The 11651-nt window shown below is 48.9% G+C and overlaps 1 protein-coding gene across 1 annotated transcript in view; it reads right to left on the bottom strand.

The window, feature by feature from the left end:
• Slc23a2 (solute carrier family 23 (ascorbic acid transporter), member 2) overlaps window positions 1-11536 on the bottom strand; it is a 112592-nt gene extending 101056 nt beyond the window's left edge. Inside the window, exon 1 of the mRNA XM_005380823.2 lies at window positions 11371-11536. The gene's annotated coding sequence lies outside the window, so the exon portion shown is untranslated. The remainder of the gene's footprint in view (window positions 1-11370) is intronic.
• Window positions 11537-11651: the final 115 nt, after the last annotated feature.

Raw genomic sequence — 11651 nt, forward strand, 5'->3', positions numbered from 1 at the left:
CACTCCCTTTTTGGAGGAGCTAGGGCTTGAACCCAGGGCCCTCACACCAAGCTACATCCCCAGGCCTTTTTTATATTTTATTTTGAGGCAGGGTTTCACTAAGTCACCAGGCTGTGCTTGAACTTGCAATCCTCCTACCTCAACTTCCCAGAGTTCTTGGATTACAGGCATGAGCCTAGCGGTAAGCTAAAAAGTTAAAAAATCAAAAACACAAAATTGAGTAGACTAAGCTAGGGGAAAATATCAGAACACTCTGCTCCTAGTCCACATAAATACTGTCTCAGCAAAATCTTCAGTTAAAATGTGACTCTCAAATCGAGCAGAGAGGTACACACCTGTAATTCTAGCACTCGGGAGGCCGAGGCTGAGGCTGAGGCTTGCTGGGACTTCAAGGCCAGCCTGGGCTACACAGCAAAATCTGGGCTCAAAAAACAGTGATTCTTGGGGCTGATGGTAGAGCTCAGTGGTAGAGCACTTGCCTAGCATGCCCAAGGCCTTAGGTTCTATTCCCAGCACGCAAAACAAACATAAAAGTAGGCATGGTGGAGCACATTGACAGTGATAGTCCCAGCACTCAGGAGAGGCTGAGGCAGGAGGACTGCCGGGAATTCAGGGCCAGCCTAAACTATATACCAAGACCCGGTCTCGAAAATCAAAGAAACACAAACAAACAACGTAATTCTTGGCAAAACTGTATCACCCAGTGATCTACCTATTCAATATGGTCACTATCAAAATCCCACCTCCCTCTTTGGCAAAAACTGACAAACTGACTCTGAAATTAATACAGAAATACACAGGAACCAGAATAGCCAAAATGATCTTGAAAAAGAACAAAACCGGACGGCTCATTTTTCCTCATTTCAAAACTTAAAAGCACAGCCATGGTATTTAAGTGTGCAGTATAAAGACAAACGTATACACTGGCATAAGGATAGACTTGTAGATTAATCTGGAATGCAACCCAGAATAAACCTTAATGAGATTTCAACAAAAGGGTCAGAACAATTGCACAGGGGAAAGAGAATAGTCTTTTCAACAAGTAGTGCTGCGATAACTGTGAAACAATGAGGCTGGACCCCCACACCTCACAATATAAAGTAACTCAAAATCAACTACAGAAGTCTAGGAGCTAAAAAGCACAAAACTCTCAGAAGAAAACAGGAAGTCAGCCTTATAAATATTGGGCTGGGTTTGGCTTCTTAGACACGACACTAAAGGCACAAGCCACAAAGAAGAAATGGACAAATGTGAGTTTATCAAAATTAAAAACATTCACGCGGGGTAACCCACTCGGGCCCTCCTTCTGTCCCTCTCTTGGACAGAAGTTCTCTTTCCCTCAATAAACATATTCTGCTCTTTAAAAAAAAAATTTACGCTTCAAAGGACACCAGTAAGAAAAAAGATAACTCCCAGAATGACAGTAAATATTTATAAATATCACCTAAGAGACTATAAGCAGAACATTGAGAAGTTCTTCATTCTGTTAAGAACTCTAATGACGCAACGATAAAAAACCCCGGTTTAAAATGAGCAAAGGATTTGAAGAAAGAGTTCTCCAAAGACTGTACATAAATGGCCAAAAGCACATGCAAATCAGGTGCAGAACACATCAGTCATAAAGGAACATAAATTAAGCCCCTTGGCACCCTCAGGATGGTAAGAATGAAAAATCAAACGGGAGGATGTGGAGAACTAAAGGCCTCCTATTTGATGTACCTATTCTGAAAGATAATTTGGCAGTTCTTTAAAAAGAACTGGTTATTTTACAAAGGAAATTTATTTTCTCCCAGTTCTGTTATTTTGGTTTGTTTTACAGCCCAGACTGGCCTTGAATTCATGCAATCCTCCTGCCTCAGCCTCCAGAGTGTTGGGATTACAAGCGTGCACCACCACACTGTTTTAAAATGTGAGGTGTAAAATTACCAGATGATTTATCACATAAACACTTGTCCACAAACATTGACGGAAACATTACTTATACTAGGCAAAATGTGAAAATGATCCAATGCCTATCAACTGATTAATGGGTAAACAAAATGGTTCTATGTCCAGAACAGGCAACTCCAGAGAAAGAGACTGTACAAGAGAGGCTGCCGGGAAGAGGTGGAATAAGACTACCAACGGGGACCTGCTTCTCCTTGGAGTGACAAAAACGCCCTCATATTACGTACCTGAGGCTTTAAAACTCAGTGGATATGCTAAAAACATCTACAACTTTTTTTGTTGCTGGTTTTTGTGTGTGTGTGTGTGTGTGTGTGTGTGTGTGTGTGTGTGGTTTTTTTTTGTCTCATTCAGACAGGGTTTTGCTATGCAGTTCAGGCTGGCCTTGAACTCACTCTGTAGCCCAGGCTGGCCTCAAACTTGAAGTGATCCTCCTGTCTCAGCCTCCAGCATTGGAATTATAGGCATGCGCCACCACACTCAGCTCCTGAAATGTCTTTTTAAAAAAGCAAATTTTATAGTAGATGAGTCATCTCAATAAAGCCTTTTTTTATTTATCCTGAACGTCAGAACCCCCTTCTGCTGTTCCTGTAGAATCTCACGTGGTTTCTTTCCCACAGGAGAGCAGGAATAAACCCCTGTAATTCAAAGGCCCCACTTCAGAGCCAGGTATCCACACCCAAATCACAAAATCCATTTAGGGAAATGGAGCTTTTGCAAATGGAAAGGGGACCAAGAGATCAGGGGTTGGGGGAGTAAAAGAATGAAGATATGTTTGCACTTGTGCCCATTTCCAATATGAAATCACTGGGTAAAGCAAACACATATTAAGAAAAATAAAAATTAAATCAGGCATGGTGGCACACGCCTCTAATTCCAGCACTCAGGAGGCTGAAGCAGGAGGATCGCTGCAAATTCAACCCCAGCCTGAGCTACACAGTGAGTTCAAGGCCAGCCTGAACTATAAACCTGAACTGTATACTATCTCCAGAAACAAATGAAAAAATAAATTTTTAAAAAGAAAAAAAAAATCAATGTAGAGTGTCATAACCAAGTATTTTTTCCACTAAATAGGAATAGAAAATACCAGAATATGAAGTATATAAGGCAATGTGGTAGTTTTATGAAATTTTGTTCGAGATGTACGCTTCTTGGTCAAAAATGGGTCAGTCGAAACGAAGTCGGGAAAATCACTGAGTTGTGGGACATCTCAAGGAACGGAACAGTAAGTGTGAGATCTGAGAGTCAAAAGCAAGCTGAAAGCACCCCGAGGCTCTCTGGTTTCTCCTACCCCAGCCCGGGTAGCTGGCACCAGCAGGAAAGGGGAGCCTGCCCGGTGTGCAGCCGCAGTGCCCTGGCACCTCCAGCCTCCCTCGGGGTTCCGGGAGCTCCCTGCGCCCTGTCCTCAGCCCCTGCATAGTGTCTTCAGTGGACTCCGAAGGGAAAGGGTAGAAAGCAGGACTGCACCCATCACAGGAAGCAGCAGTGGAACCCCAGGCAGTGGGACTCCAGGCCTGAAGTCACACCACAGTGATCTGGGGCTCGCAGAGGAAGGAGGAAAGGCACCCACACTGTGGAGAGGCAGCGCTCACAGAGCGAAGGAAGTAAAGGAAAAGAAACAGGGATGTGGAAGAAGACCTCTCTTTGAGATCAGAACCTTTCCAAAAGCTGCAAGCAGCTGAGGGCTGAAAACCACTGGCCCTTGGGATGAGCCTAAAGAGGGAGCAGCTCCCCCGGTACCTGCTGGCGAAAACCTCGAGGTCATCCTCCCCACCCAGCGGGAAACAAGGCTTCCAGGGTCAACTGCAAGGTCACGGCTGTCCTCATCGGGAAGAGCACCACGTATATTAATTACCACTGTGATTTAGTGACAGTGACACAGCAGCACACTTCTTTAACACAGTAAAGATCAGACGGAGTATTGCAGACATGACAGGGAACACTGAGTTCAGACAAAAACCAGAACAAGAAAAGGACCTCGGTGGGCAGGCGAGCTGACATGGTGAGTTCAAAGCCAGCCTGGTCTCCTGAGACCCTGCCTCAAAAAATTAAAAAAAAAAAAAGGAAAGGAAAGAACGACCACCTTAAGTCTGTTCGTGGAGTCCTCTACAACACATTAAGAGGAGAGAAAAACAACAAAATGACCCCCTGCAGCATCACAATGGCCTACCTAAGAAACGCAAAAGGGGATCAACTGAAAACTAACAACTTGGCCAGGCAGCACGCAGACACAGGGCTCCTTCATTTCCCTCCAAGACACACACACAAAAAGGCTCCATTTCCTGGCCCCTCCGTATCTGAGATAGGGCCACAGGGCCAGAAAAAATACTACTTCCAACCAGGCCCACTAAACAAATCTTTAATATACAAAATTCCATGGCAAATGTAGAAGCTGTTCTTTTGTTTTGCTTTAGTTTTTGGTTTTTTGAGCCAAGGTCTCGCTGTGTAGCTCAGGCTTATCCTTGCCCTGCCAGGTAGCCAGGCTGGCCTCGAACTCACAATTCTTCCTCACCCTTCCAACTGCTGGGATTACCAGCAGGCGCCACCACCGCGCGGGGCCACATCCTCAAGTTAGTTGTGTACCAAGATGAAAGGAGCCTAGATCCCTAGGTCACCACTTACGAGTAGAACCACCTAGAAAAACGTCAGCAAGGAAGACGTGCTTATTATTTTGGTAGGCCTCAGGTTCTGGCTAGCACGAGCTACCCTAACTAAAACAGGAAGTCTCCAGGACCAAGGGAGAGGAAAGATGGGGAAAACCAAGCACAGGCATAGAAAGATCATGGCAAAGGAAAAGACAGCAAAATAGAATAAAAATAAAGTCCACAACAGACCCAAGGACTAAGCCAGTGATTAAAGAGGTATTTAAATTAATAAGAATAAAAAATTAATTAATTAACAAGAATAAATTAATGGCCAGGCATGCTGGCACACACCTATAATCCCAGCACTAAGGAGGCTGAGGCAGGAGGATTGGCCAGCCTGAGCTACATACACAGTGAGTTCAAGGCGAGCCTGGACTACAGAGAGAGACCTTGTCAAAAGAAAGAAAGACAGACAGACAAGAATGATGGGATAAGCATGTCTAAGGCAAGGCAAGTACTCAAGGAGATTAATGGCAATGTGTCTTTTACTGTAATAAAGTTTTAAAAATATATACAGTCACCATATTTTGTGATTACAATGTATATACAAAATCTTGAGGTAAAGAAAGCATGGGAAAAAAAAAATGAGAGATTTTAATTAAAAGCCTAAAAAAAAAAATATGCAACTTAGGCCAAAAAAATCCACAAATCTTTTTTTGTTTGCTTTCTGAGATAAGGTCTTACACCATGTAGTTCAGGTTGGCCTTGAACTCACTCTGTAGCCCAGGCTGGCCACAAACTTGCAGCAGTCCCCCTGCCTCAGCCTCCCGAGTGCAGGCATGTGCCACCACACCCAGCTTTCCACAAATCTTTCACAGTATATTTTTCAAACTGCGTAGAGGCCAGGCCCAAATATAACGTGTCTAGCAGCATCAACTGTGCTCACAGATTAAGGGGAGAAAAGAAAACATTAAAGAAGAAAATGTCCATCTTAAAACAAGCCCTGGTGTTTCCAGAGGAGCATAAAAATTTCACATTAATTTCAGACACAACAGAAGACTTAAAAGAGGGTGTCATGCTTGTTACACTCCTGCACACACTGCCGTGTTCACATAGCCCCACACCACACATTCGCAAAAGACTATGAGAAGCAATGTCATCAAATAGTAAAGAGCCACTGAAGAAAAAAACGTGTGACACAGAGTAGAGTGTGGGCGCTGACCGCATCTGTGCTCCTGGGAAGGAGGGCGCACACTCTTCCCCACAGGGCCTCCCGGGGACTGTGGCAGCAGATCTGGACGCGCGGCTGACTGGGGTGTGTGCTGCACACGAGGCCTCCTGCACGAGCGCGGCTGTGGGTATGAGAGCAGCCTTACAAGAACCGGTCCTGGAAAGGCGGACCTTCCAGCCCCTACAGGCCTCCCGAACACACCGCATCTCCCACAGCGCCCAGCCTGAGGACTCGCCTTCGGAGGCAGCAGAGGATCTGAACAGGGCTGCAGAAAAGACAGTGAGGACGAAGGAGGTGGAAGCTCAAATGCCAACTAAAGCAGGACGTAGGAGACACTTTCTCCACAAAGGCCAGGGTGCAGCTGTGCTTTCAAGTTCAAACCAAGGTGAAGACTGCCCTTGGATCCACAAAACAGAGACTTCTGTGACAAATGATGGCTCAGGGAATGAAATCACTTTTTTCTGAGACACAGTCTTGCTAGGTAGTCCAGGCTGGCTTTGACTTCAAAATCCTCCTGCCTCAGCCTCAGAACACAGGAATTACGTGTGCACTGGGACCACAGGTGTGCACCATCCCTCCCAGCTTATTCAAATACATACAGAACAGGATAAGCTGCTGATATCTATATATTTACTTCAGCAAGTGAAGCCAGTGTTTCAAAATAAAATTGTGTCCCTGAGAATTATAAGAGGATAAATGGGGGAGAAATCAGAGGAGAGTCCAAGCTGGGCTTCATACAGGAAAACACCACTCAGGAATGAACCCTAGGCCAAAGGAGGCAGAGCAGAGCCTGCTGCCTGTAGAGCGCCCCACTGCCCAGGTCCTGGCAATCTCCCAGCTTTCCTCCATCAGTGCGGCCCTTCCGCCTCACACGGCTCACATACACACACACACACACACACACACACACACAGACTCCCACTCCTTCAGCCTTGCTGACCTCAATGCCCCCACCCCGCTTTCCACCTCACCCTCTGCTCAGGCTGAAGGTGCCCTCACCTGGGATGCCCTGGCCTGAATATCAGCTCGGTGTGACTGGGGCCAACTTGGAGCTTACTCCCCCCAGCCCGGCTCAAATCCCTCAGGACTCAGCGGCACTGACCTGCTGGGAGTTGCCCACCCTCTGAACCTCAAGGTCCTCAGCTTCCCCGCAGTGGGAGCGGCTTGCACCCAGGCACTGCTGCTGTGACTCAGCGACCTCGGCAGGGCTGGGCAGGGCACACGCATCCGGCCGAGCCTGGCTTCTCTGCCAGCAGGAACACAGAACCTGAGCTGGTAGACTGGGAAGCAGGCTCTCTCCTGGAGGGCTCACAACTTCAGGGCCAGAAGCAGAGCGCAAGGCTGGGACATTAACTCAGAGAAGTCACCAAGCTCCGGTTCCTTCACGGAGAAGACAAGGACCAGAAGCCCCTGCCCGCCTGCCCGCCATCGGGCCCAACACAACCCCGCCTGCGTGAGCAGTACCCCACAGGCCCTGTCACAGGCCTCCCCTTCCTGCTAGGAGGCTGCTACAGAGCAACGCCTCTTGTGGAACAGGGACAGTGAGCTAGCTGGGTGACTGCACCGACGTCGATGCACCAGAAACCCAGCCACCAGCTGCCTCCTGCCAAAGCTCTGGAAGGAGCCATGAGTGGGGACGGCTTTCCTGGGCCACAGAAGCCACTCTCCCTCCGGAGTGAACTCCACGCAGGGCACTAAAGCCCACCCTGACCTGCTGCGACAGAGAATTTAGACAAGGGTGACAAGGGGCTCCGGGGGAGACTGCCTTGCCGATGAGGAGGAACTCCAGGGCATGAGGTTCCCTTGTTGCCTGTGTCAGGCTGGCATCACTGGCTCCCGTGCCCAGAACCCACTCAGGTACCTTGGCCATGGTCACATCATCAGCGAATCTCCTCGGCTCAACCTCAGGGCCCACCTGCTCAGCCAGGCATGGTGGCGCACACCTGGAGTCCCAACACTTGGGAGGCTGAGGCAGGAGGGTCACAAGTTCAAAGTCAGCCCCCAGCAACTTACTGAGACCCTGTCTCAGAATAAAAAATAAAGTTGGGGATGTAGCGCAGTGTGAAGGCCCTGGCTACAATCCCAAAAGCAGGAAAAAAAAAAAACAGATAAAGCTAAGTTGGGGCTGGTTATATAGCTCAGTGACAGATTATACGCTTAGTATGCCAGAGGCACAAAAAGCGAAACCAGTCTTCACCCTCCCTCACTCAGAACAACCTGCTGGCTCCTACCGGCTCAGCATGACACCTGCAGGCCTTGTCAGACCTCCGAGCCTGTGTTCTCCTCCTACCCTCCAGACCCTTGCACCCACTGCTTCCTCCCCTCCAAAGGCTCCTCCCCCAGGTGTCCAGGTGCCTTGTTCCCTCCCATCTTCAAAGATAGCACTGCTGTGAACTATGTGCCCCCACAAAACATTCATATCCCCTACAACATGACTTTTTTTTCTTGGTTTTTTTGAGGCAGGGCCTTGCTATGTAGTTTAGGCTGGCCTTGAACTCATTATGTAGCTCAGACTAGCCTCTAAATCCCAGAGATCCTCCTGCCTCAGCCTCCCCAGCACTGGTATTCTAGGTGTGTGCTACCACACCCATCCTAGACTATATTTAGAGACTATATTTAGAGACCCTTGATGGGGTAATTAAGGCTAAATGAGGTCCTGGGTGGAAGGAGGCCACAATGTGATGGAATTCCAGCCAGGTAGGGTATGTTGACAACGTCTGTGTAATCGCAGCACTCAGAAGGTTGAGGCAGGAGGATTTGGGTGAGCTGACACCAGCCTGGGCCATGTAATGAGTCTGAAGCGAACCTGAACTACACAGCAAGACCCTGTCTCCAAAAACCACAAAAGAAAATGGATGGATGGATGGATGGATGGATGGATGGATGGATGGATAGATGGAAGGAAGGATGGAAGGAAGGAGGGAGGGAAGGAAGGAAGGAGGGAAGGAGGGAAGGAAACCAAATAGGCCAGAACCTAGACCTTGGACTGCTCAACCTCCAGAACTGTGAAAACTACACTTCTCTTGCTTAAGCCCCTCCACCCTTGCTACTGTTGTGGCAGTGTGAGCAGCTAACACACCCAGCCTCGGGGAGTTTCAGTTCCCACCCCAACACCTACCATCCCTGGAGCCTGCCCCACTCCAGAGTTTTATCTGCCTGCCAACTCAAGTGGGAGCTTGGTTTGGGCCGGGAATCTCCATGCAGCCTCTGCCCACTAATACTGCGCCCTGCACAAAGCAGACACTGAAAAATGCATTAAATACACTGAAGGCAGAAGGAAGCTGAGGCAGGAGGATCGCGTTAGCCCAGGACTTGAATGAAGCAAGCCTGAACAACACAGCAAGACCTCATCTCAAAAGATAAATCAAAAAAATAAATTCTGAAATGTCTATGAAAAGGTACAAATGAAGAGCTCAGTTATGGAAGAGCCGACAACCTAAAACCTCTGACAAAATAGGTTGGAAAGAACAAATCCAAAAACAGACAAAACAGTGCCACTTTGTGCACAAAGGGCTCCTTTAAACCCCAGAGGCCGCGATGCGCAGCTTAACCTGGAGAAGAAATGAAAGAATAGAAGAGCAAAAGGAAGCCCACTGGGGCCTCGCCTCAAAGCGGAGAACAACTGAAAGAACAGCAGGATGTGAAAATGAATTAATGCAACTGACTGGCATGTAGACCTTTAGATGGGCAGGGCCTGGAAAGAGGTCAGGGGAAGGCTGTAATATGTTTAAATTTTAAAAGCCTAAGAAGATTAAATAAAATGAAGTTTTTAAAAAGCTTCCCGTGACAGATACAAAGCACCACATAATTGCAAATTGTTACTGCCGCCTTTTAATTTCCTTAGCCAAAATGAGAAAATTCCTTAAGCTACCCACGGTACCAGATATGGTTCCCTGATGGAGCCTGGGCTTCTGTTCAGAGACTCTGATGCGGGGAGAGGGGCAGTGGGCAACTCAGGATCCGCAGCAGCCGGCAAACCAGACCCTACACAACTCGGGTGCAAGACACTGGGCTTTACTCAAGAAGGATCTGTTCAGAGCACCTGACACAAAGTTAATGAGGAGATGGACAAGTGAACAGACGGACAGGACATGGATGGTGACAGGGACCGTGGCAGGCTACGTGAGCTTGTCCCTGGGCCACGTATCTCACTTCTGCAAGGTTAAGCCTACCACACACTGCTCCACAAATGTGACAGGCAGTGTGGCAAGAGAAGTGTCTAAAGCCCCCGCAGTATTCCAGCCAGGGATTTTTATAAGCATCTTTGAAACATCTTAACAGCTGTTTAATCCCAGCCCGAAGGGCCACACTGTGAAAGTCCAACTGCAATGCAACCATCCAAAAAGAACCGCCAACATGAAAACTTCCTGAAATACCTGTTCTCTCAAAAATTAGTCCCACTCCATGCAAAGAAACTGGAAGAAATCAGTAGGGTGTGGTGCCGCACATCTGTAATCCCAGTCCTCAGGATGGCTGGAACAAGAGGATCACAAGTTAGGGAAACCCCTGTCTCAAAATTTAAAGAATTAAAAGAGAGAGCCGGGCGTGGTGGTGCACGCCTGTAATCCCAGCACTCGGGAGGCTGAGGCAGGAGGATCGTTGCGAGTTCGAGACCAGCCTGGGCTACAAAGTGAGCTCAAGGCCAGCATGAACTGCAGAGTGAGACCCTGTCTCAAAAAAGACCAAAAAAAAAAAAAGAGTGAGGATGTAGCTCAGTGCCAAGGCCCTGGGTTCAATTCCCAGGATGGATGGAGAGAGGAAAGAAAGAAAGAAGGAAGGAAAGGAGGGAGGGAGGGAGGGAGGAAGGAAGGAAGGAAGGAAACCAAAAGAAAAACTGCCCTGGTATCAAAAGAAGCCAGTTGCCACTCTGGCAAAGGCAACAGTCTAGAAAGCAGATACCTCACGGGGGAGGTCAGGCGGAACGCGCAGCCGCTGGGCACACCCGCTGCCTCCTTTCAACTCGTAGGTGTGGCGTAAGAGCTTGCACTGCACACAGCCACGGGTGCCCAAAAGCTATGAAATTTCGGATGAATGAGGAGTGAACAGTCATACTGCATTCATAAGGGACGCTGGCAGGTCAGCCATAACTCCGTGCAAAATACTAAATTTCTGAGCTGAAAGGGCCCTTTCTGTAGCTCACCGGGTCAACACACACCTCCGGGGGCCAGGCCGGCAGAGTCCTAGGAAGAGGCAGATGCAGACGGCGGGTCCACAGCTCTCAAACACAAAAGCATAAAAAGAAAACGTTCCACCAGCCCTGATGCTAGCCTTTTGCTGTCGCGAGGAGGAAGCTGGCTGCGGGAGGTCACATGGCCCCTTCATGACAGCTCAAACCAGACTGTCTCAGGACTCTGGTCGCGTGTCCCCGCGCATCCCTGGCCTCCGCTGCGCACGGAGGACCCAACGTCAGCGGGGCCAGCGTCTTCTCCCTCCCATCTCCCAGCCCTGCAAAAATAAAACAGCCACTGCAAATGCACCGGCCCCAGAAAGCCCTGTGGGGAACTTTTTTCCACCCGCAGTTGCCCTCCTTCACCGTTCGCCGTGACAGTCGATAATTTCCATCAGTCACACTTAAACCCCCAGCCTGCACACCGAGTTCCCGCCACCTACCCATCCGGGGGACACCCAGGCCAAGCGGAGGAGAAAATGCTGCGCCCTTTCGAGTAGTCACGCTCGACATGTAAATTTCCCTCTCCGGCCCGCCGGGGATCCGGACCCCTCAGGGGGTCAAGCCGAAGAGAAAGGCCCTGAGGTCGCTACGGCCGCTTCTAAAATTACTTGGCGCTGGCTTTGTGGGAGGGCAGAAAGCGGGGATCGAAAGGGCACCCCCGCCGCCGGCGCCCCCAGCACGGCCCTCAATCCCGACGCCGCGCGCTCCGCAGGGCAGCGGC

Source organism: Chinchilla lanigera, unplaced genomic scaffold (assembly GCF_000276665.1).
Source record: "Chinchilla lanigera isolate Chin_1 unplaced genomic scaffold, ChiLan1.0 scaffold00014, whole genome shotgun sequence".
Classification (NCBI taxonomy): Eukaryota; Metazoa; Chordata; class Mammalia; order Rodentia; family Chinchillidae; genus Chinchilla; species Chinchilla lanigera.